Below are 8,912 nucleotides of genomic sequence, written 5' to 3' on the forward strand. Positions count from 1 at the left end.
CAGAATGCCCCCTCAACGCGAAGGACATAGCCACAGAGACACCAAAAGACAAGGTTCTGAGCAGGGTTCATTCGTGGGTGAGTAGTGGGTGGCAAGACAAATCACCAGGGCAAGAGTTCACTGCTTACTTCTCAAGAAGGTTTGAGCTGTCCACACACAAAGGGTGCCTTTTGTGGGGAAACAGAGTCATAATTCCCACAAGGCTCAGGGAAAGAGTTCTCCAATCACTACATGAAGGACACCCAGGGATAGTAAGAATGAAGGCTCTAGCAAGGAGTTACTTGTGGTGGCCAGGGTTGGACAAGGAGATAGAAGCACAGGTAGCGGGGTGTTACACATGCCAGAGGACACAGCCAGAACAACCACATGCACCAGTCCATAAGTGGGAGGAAACACACTCACCCTGGTCCAGGGTGCACATAGACTACGCTGGCCCATTCCAAGGTCACACATTTCTGGTAGTTGTGGATAGTCATTCAAAATGGCTTGAGGTGGTACCTGTAAGCAGCATGACATCAGCAGGGACCATCCAAGCATTGAGGGGGATATTTGCTACACATGGGTTGCCTGATGTAATCGTGTCAGATAATGGAACGCAATTTACTTCCTTGGATTTCCAGGTGTTCCTGAGGACCTTGGGGATTAGACACGTCACCTCGGCCCCCTTCCACCCTGCCAGTAATGGATTGGCAGAACGATTCGTGAGAACAACAAAAGATGCACTCAAGCGCATAGTACAGGGAGATTGGAAGCAAAGACTAGCCACATTCCTCCTTCACCAACACGCAACACCTTGCACTGCCACAGGCAAAAGCCCAGCGGAACTCAGATGGGGGAGAAGCCTCATTACAACTTTAGACAGGCTCCATCCAGACAGAGTAGCCGCAGACACGGGGAACCCCAACATCAAGACACATTTTACCTCAGGGGACCTCATTTGGGCCAGGAACTACAGTACGGGTTATCCATGGGTGCCAGGGGAAATTATAGAGCAAACAGGGCCCCTTTCCTACAGAGTAAGGGTGGAGGGGGGACTCCTGTGGAAAAGGCATCTGGATCAACTGAGGAAAAGGACTCTTGAAAGGGGGGCAGAGGACACACTGGGGGGTGAGGAGGAAGATCCAACACAAAAGCCAATACAAACACATTCACCAAGGAGGATGGTTGGGGGGGAGCAATGGCAACCCCTGTACAGGAGTCTGATAGAGAAACCAGGCAGTCACCAGGAATCAGCAAATCACACACACAGACACACAGCAACCTTCCTCAACAGGAGCTTCAGGAAGGAATGAATAGCCACGCCACCATACCTCCGGAAGAACATGTACCAAGAAGGTCAAGTAGGCCACACAAAGCGCCAAGCTACCTCGCTGACTATGTACGTTCATAAAGGGGCAACAGATCAACAAGTGTATCCATTGTAACTATGTTTTGTAAATATGTGTATATAGTTGGAGATGGTATGACAGAGGAAAATCCTCACTATGGGGGAAGGGGTGTAGTGTATGCTGCTAGCATACACAGGAAATGCCAGCGCAGCAGGGGGCTGGACAGCTCCAGGCGATAACCGCTGAGGCGGGAAAAGCCGGACGGAGCAAGTTTGACAGCCCCCGGCATGGTCAGCTCTGGCGGGAAGCCAGGGTTTAAACCTATTGGCCACATGCACTGGCGGGAAGCCCAGGTTCAATTCTATTGGCCATCATTCACCTGGGCAGGTATAAGAAACACCAGGTAAACCCCTTTGTCTCAGATTCATTCCTGATCCGAATAAAAGAAATACTACCCAGCTCAAGTGTCCGTCTCTCTGTGCGACCACGCGACTTTGCAGCTTTGCTCAGCTTACTCTTGGTAGGTGAGAGGCAAAGTTGCCAGTCTGGTATTTACTGCTCCCAGCTCATTCCCTGTTGGTTTACTATAATCATCTGTGCCATAAGCAGCATAGGTCTGTCCAGGTGCTCACTCAGAAAATGAGCATTCCACCCCAAAGACTTCAGTTCTGCTAAAAGCCACCACCTCCTTTAACTTTCTGCTCCAGGCCTTGGAAGCTTCCCTTAAGAGAGAGCAGATCTGTTCATCCTCTAAATTTCAAAATGGGATCTTTTCCCCAAACCTGATGTAGGGTCAGCTAAGATTGAATCTTCACTCAGAATCAAGGGATACTAAAGCAGTCTGGATGCTTTGTCCACATCTTGGGGGGAGGAACACGCCTTGCATAGGGACACCAGTATGGTCAGGCTGCCTGCAGTAGATACAAAGACAATACCAAGGGTGACACAGTCCAAGAAGAGACTAGAAAATGACAATCCTGGCTAGATCATTTGGACAGTATTCAGAAGTGAGTTGGCATTAGAGTAATTCCTGCAAGTGTGAAGGCTGTTTAAGGAGACCTTGGCATCTGGATCTCAGACACAGCATTGACCAGCATCAACAATTCAGGGAAAGCTGCCCCAGTCTAGGCAAAGCTAAACTGTGACATACCTCAAACCCACTCCTCAAATTTGCTCATGACTCTGAGAAACCCTGGCCCAAGTGGAATATTCAAGCAACTCACTTGATCTCACAAGTGGCTGTTTTTGTATTAAGATAGCCCAATGTTTCTCAAGCTTTTTTAAAAATTTTAATTCCATTTATATCCCGCCCTTCTCCGAAGACTCAGGGCGGCTTACAAGCTTAGCAGTAGCAGTAGCAGCTTGGCGGTTTTAAGATGGGTGGATTGCAACTCCCAGAATTCCCCAGCCAACCATGCTGGCTGGGAAAATCTGGGAGTTGAAGTCCACCCAATTTACAGTCACCAAGGTTGAGAAACACTGAGATAGCCTACAGTATGTGTACATGAGCATGACCATCATTTCATTTTTAGTAAACTAATCCATTATTTTTCCATGACTAAAAGCCAGCTGTATTAGGGTGGTGCAGACAAACACATCATACAAAACACCCACTCAGACTGGAGGGATCTTCACAGCAAGTCTCTTGCAAATAGTTTGGAATTAACTTTTGCATTAAAGCCATGTCTTCTTGACATATTCAACTGATATACAAAATATTATCAGTTTATTTATTACTCTAACTTTTTTTGTAAAAGTTTTATTAATTTTTTACAATAACAACCTTAGTGCCTTGGTTCATTATTTTTTTACAATCAATAATAGTTTATATTTCCATAATTAGTATATCAATTGATAATATATTTCCTTGATCCTCTCTTCTCCCAATAGCATTCTCCTTCTTCAGCATTAAACAAATATAATTTTTGATATTTAATATTATCCATATATAAATGATTAAATAAAAACATTTTCTTCTATATTTATACCAACAATAATAGCATCCATATATAACATTTTTTTTCTTAGCAACTTATGTTATGTTCGTAAAAGTCATGTTATTAATTCACCATATACCGGTATCTTATTTTCATAAATCTTGTTTAAACTCAATTTCTCCATAATATTCAAACAATTTTTTCAATCATAATTTTCTCATTAATTATCATCTAAATATCCAAATTTTCCGCTGAAATATATCATACTGGTATTTTCATATTTCATATATTATAGAAATACTATACTACTTATCTATCATAACATCTACCTATAACATTTTTTCTAATCAATTTATATTTCACTTCTATTCACAAAAATTAATTAAATCACTATATATCCTTTTTTCAAAATTCTTAGTAAGCCTAATTTCCCCATATTTCAGTCATTCTTTAATCCTAAATCTTTTCAAACTTAATTTGTCTTTAAAGTTCAAACTTTTCCTTCACTTTCATCATCCCAATATTTTAACATTTTGTGTCATATTAAAACATACCATATTATGTATATCTCTTATCCCACTTATTCTAAAGCCCCTTTATAGCCAAAGTTGTTGTTGTTGTTGTTATGCCATATTCAAACAAGTGTTTGCTTGTATAGTATTCCATCTGGTAGGGTGAGTCAAGTCTCTTAAGCCCGTCTCTAATCTTCCTTTGCCAAATTGTTTTCCAAATTAATATTTTTGACTTGTCAAACAATTATTGTATTTTTGTAGTTGTTGTTAGGCGTAGAGGATACATAATACATAAGATGTATGCTTTTTGACTCCCAAACAGTGATTCTCCTAGCAGTGTCTATTTTGTTAAGTCTTCTTTCTTCTCAGCTTTATTTTGATGTTTTAATGCATAAGGTATCTTTTCCATATTTATTGTTGTATCCAAATCTTGTGAAGTTTTTCTTGTTTGTATTAAGTTATAGTTCCCTTCATTTGTGACTTCACCAATTAAGTCATTTTTTTCTAGTTCACATTCTGTTATCTGATTTGTTTGTTCATTCTTTACCATCATTCTTTGAATGTTTTTATTGTAGATTTAAATTAGAAGTATATTCCCTTAAGTTATCAAACTTATGCTTAATCTCCTCATGATTTAGAGCTATTGTGATTTGTATCTGTCATAGCATTGCATAATTTTTTTCTTGGAAGTATTTGTCTTGTCTTGAAAGGTCTTTGATCTTTCCGGTTGAATCCTTCAAGACTAGATATTAAGTGTGGCTTTCTATCATTTTTTAATGAATATGTTATATCCATGTTGTCTTCCCCTTTTGAGTAATCTGTCATAAGTGCCACAGTCTCTGTAATTAGCCTTGTCAAGCTGGACAAAACTCAAAATCCAAACAGTTCAATTTAATATAGTTCTTGTCTTTATATGTAATTTTTATAATCCACTGTATTTTTAATTGTCAAGGTTTCAGTAAAATCAATGGTTTATAAGAATTCTTTCTTTCAGGAGTCAATTGTCAATTGTCAACCAGTCAAAATTGCAATTCAGTATATTTAGCCATCTTAAATCCTTCCTGTAACTTTCCCTCTCAAAACTTAGTCATAGATCAAAGTTTTTAAACAATGCATAAGTTCAGGCCACAATCAAAATATTTCTTTTCCTTCAAACACTTTCCAATCTTATGGCTGGCCCAGTATACAATGTCTTCTTTGTCCCCTGGCAACTATCTTCTTAAAGGTTATTAGAGTTCATGGGGACAGATTTTTCTTTGTTTCTGGGCATTGTCTTTAATGTGCTATATTCTAGTTGTCCACTAGATGTCAGCAAATATTTCTTTTCCAGCTCTTTCAGGCAAGAAGTTATTATTTTTCTTTATATATATATATATATATATATATATATATATATATATATATATATATATATATACAGTATATATATATATACAGTATATATATATACAGTATATATATATATATATATATATATATATATATATATATATATATATATATATATATATATATATATATATATATATATATATATATATATATAATTTCATCAAAATCCTTTAGAATATAATCTTAGCAGGTAGTTTAATTTCTAAGTTTGATCAGATTGTAGTATTTTAAATTTAATTTCAATATGTTTCTTTCCTCCTTAAAGGTTAATTCGCCACTTCTGTCTATAGGGGAAAGGGGATGTAGTCCCCACCCCTCGCTTTTGGAGGTTTTTTGCTTCGGGGATCTTTCCCAGGGTCTTAGTTGCAAAATAAGGGAGAGAAGATCAAATACCCTCACCAATTCCAAGCATGCTGTTCACCGTTGTTCTTGTTAGTGTTCTTGGACTTCTCAGCTGCAGGTAGCTTGGGCTAGACACTGGCATGCAGCTAGCCTTTTTCCTGTCCGGTTTGGAGGGCTATCCCTGGATCAAATGAAGCGATTGCTGTCGTTTCGTGATCAACAGGGCGCACCTCCATCACGGTCACCTCTTTGGACCCATCTAGGGTCCCCTTGGCAGGGCAAAACTAGTTGTGGGGAGTGGAGGTCCACTTTCACACAGCCATGTGCTATGGGCGCAAAACCAGAAGTCTACTCTGATTAACTTAGAAGAGACCAGGCACTGAATATTTTTTTTTTAAAAAAGGAGAGAGATTCAGGAGGCCAGTTGTCAGAAGTCCGACGTATGTTGCCAAGTTAAATATGTACTGAAGGATTTGTGACATATTTGCAATCACACCACCATCTGTTCCATTTGCTAGTCATTCCAAAGGTACATTAAATCCAGCATGCATTTCCCCATTTGTCCCTATTATCCATGCTCAAACCACTACCCAATCAAGACTGCCAGATGCTGAGTTCATTTTCCCCTCCTAGAATTCCCAAAGCTCCATGAATCAACAAACAGCCCTTCTTTTTCTTCATAAAAAGAGAAGCAAAGGAAAGCACAGCAAAAACAAACAAAAAAGGCTTTTGCTGCCAGCAAGCTTTGTAATTTTCTTTTTTTTTTAAGAATATAAAACTTTAGGAGAGTTTCTGGCTGTAAGATCTATTTTGCAAAGTCCAAATGATCACTAACAAGAGACAGCATGTCCTGTATCTCAGGGGTCCACATCCACTGGGCCCTGGATTGGAAGCAGGCTGCGGCATGCCAGAAATGGGGCCATGCAAACCAGTGAAGCTCCATCCATGGGATGCAGGCAGCAGATGAAACCTCTGGTCGACGGAAAAAACTCTCTCCTTGGAACCGGTCCCTGGTGCCCAAAAGGGTGGGGACCACTGCTATATCTGTTTGCTGCCATCTGGAATCCAACTCCCAGTTTTGGGAACTCTAGAAGAGATATTACCAATCCCAAATGTGTGAAATGCTTACCTTGCATTAAAACCAAGTCCCATCAACTTGGAAATGAGGCATCGTTTCATTGTTTGCCTCTGTTTTTCTTTCTTTGATTATCCTTTCAAAGCTGAATTCACATTTTAAATCTTTTAAAAGTTCATCAGAGGAGATTTTTGTTTTTAGAATTAAGTTTCAGAAACAATAGAATGCTTGTTATCCTTATTTCTCAGTTCCATCTCAAAAGTATATACTAGAGCAGTGGTTCTCAGCTGTGGGGTGCTGACTACAGATGGGATTCAAAAATCATCTAGGTGAGACACCAAATGATTTAATCTGGTGGTAATTTAAATCAATGTAAAAGTATAATGGCTGGAGAAGAAGTGAGCCGCTTAAGAATGAAAATACAAAATATACCCTGGGTATCCTTGTAGTTGTACTGGTTGTGGATATACTGGAGAGGAACGGGAAACTAGAAATGTATATTGGATTAAAGGAATTGTTTCCTTCTCCTTAGGAAGCTGAAAAAAATGATCTTTGCCAAAGAATGGCTAACTCCTTGTTCTGCTCATTTCTTTTAAAGTCTGAACGTAAGATCAGGGACTGAGCCTACAAAAGGAGGAAACATTTAGGCAAGTGAGCAGAATTCAAAAAATATAATTCTTAAAGATTAAACTGAACAGCAACCACCAGGCCCAGATAGCAAACAAGAAGATGGGGAAAAAAGAGCAAAAGGGGCCAACTGGGGATCAAAATCTGAAAGAAAGAAGCTATGGCTCAAACATTAACGGTAAGTACGGTAAATGGATTAATTTGGTCACACTGTATACAAAGTAAATAAATGGAAAGGAAGTTCCAAATTAAATGCAAAGAAACAAGGCCATCCTAAAAGCACAGCAAAAAGAGATGGACATAAAGTATTGCCCTGTCAACAACATCCTTAGTGTTTCTTTTCTCAATAAATAGGGCAATCTTTGTCCTTCTTAATATTCTTCAAATGTGCTAGACTACTATTAATGGACAAATACTGATTGTACCTGGACGGCACCCGGTTCAAGAAGGCTAACAAAAGAGATGATAGGAGAAACATTTATCAGTTCAGTTTTTATTCTAGGTCAACTCTCATCTGCAATTCATTTCCTTCTTAATAGCCCAATACTAAATACATTTGATTTTCCAAGTATCGCATGGATTCAGAAAAAAAAACCCATAAAGCACTGTACTGGCTATATCACCGTGAATTTAGGACAAATAGCTTTGTTGTTGTTGTTAGTTGCGAAGTCGTGTCTGACCCATCGCGACCCCATGGACAACGTTCCTCCAGGCCTTCCTGTCCTCTACCATCTTCTGGAGTACATTTAAGCTCACGCCTACTGCTTCAGTGACTCCATCCAGCCACCTTATTCTCTGTCGTCCCCTTCTTTTCTTGCCCTCAACCTTTACCAGCATTAGGCTCTTCTCCAGTGAGTCCTTCCTTCTCATTAGTGGTATTTGAGTTTCAACTTCAGGATCTGACCTTCTAAAGAGCAGTCAGGGTTGATCTCCTCTAGGACTGACCGGTTTGATTGCCTTACAGTCCAAGGGACTCGCAGGAGTCTTCTCCAGCACCATAGTTCAAAGGCCTCAATTCTTTGGCGCTCAGCCTTTCTTATGGTACAACTTTCACTGCCATGCATTGCAACTGGGAAGACCATAGCCTTGACTATACGCACTTTTGTTGACAGGGTGATGTCTCTGCTTTTTAGTGTACTGTCTAGATTTGCCATGGCTTTCCTCCCCAGGAGCAAGCGTCTTTTAATTTCTTGGCTACAGTCCCCATCTGCAGTGATCTTGGAGCCCAGGAAAATAAAATCTGTCACTACCTCCATTTCTTCCCCATCTATTTGCCAGGAATTGAGAGGGCTGGATGCCATGATCTTGGTTTTCTTAATGTTAAGTTTCAACCCAACTTTTGCACTCTCCTTCACCCGCAACAAGAGGCTCTTTAGTTCTTCTTCACTTTCTGCCATTAGAGTGGTATCATCTGCATATTTTAGGTTGTTGATATTTCTTCCGGCAATCTTAATTCCAACTTTTGATTCATCTAGCCCTGCCTTTCTCATGATGTGCTCTGCATATAAGTTAAATAGACAGGGCGACAGTATACAGCCTTCCTGGACGCCTTTCCCAATTTTGAACCAATCAGTGGTTCTGTGTCCAGTTCTCACTGTTGCTTCCTGACCCGCATATAGATTTCTCAGGAGACAAATAAGATGGTCTGGTACTCCCATCTCTTTAAGAACTTGCCACAGTTTGTTGTGATCCACACAAT

Source organism: Vipera berus (assembly GCF_964194415.1).
Source record: "Vipera berus genome assembly, chromosome: 1".
NCBI classification, from domain to species: domain Eukaryota; kingdom Metazoa; phylum Chordata; class Lepidosauria; order Squamata; family Viperidae; genus Vipera; species Vipera berus.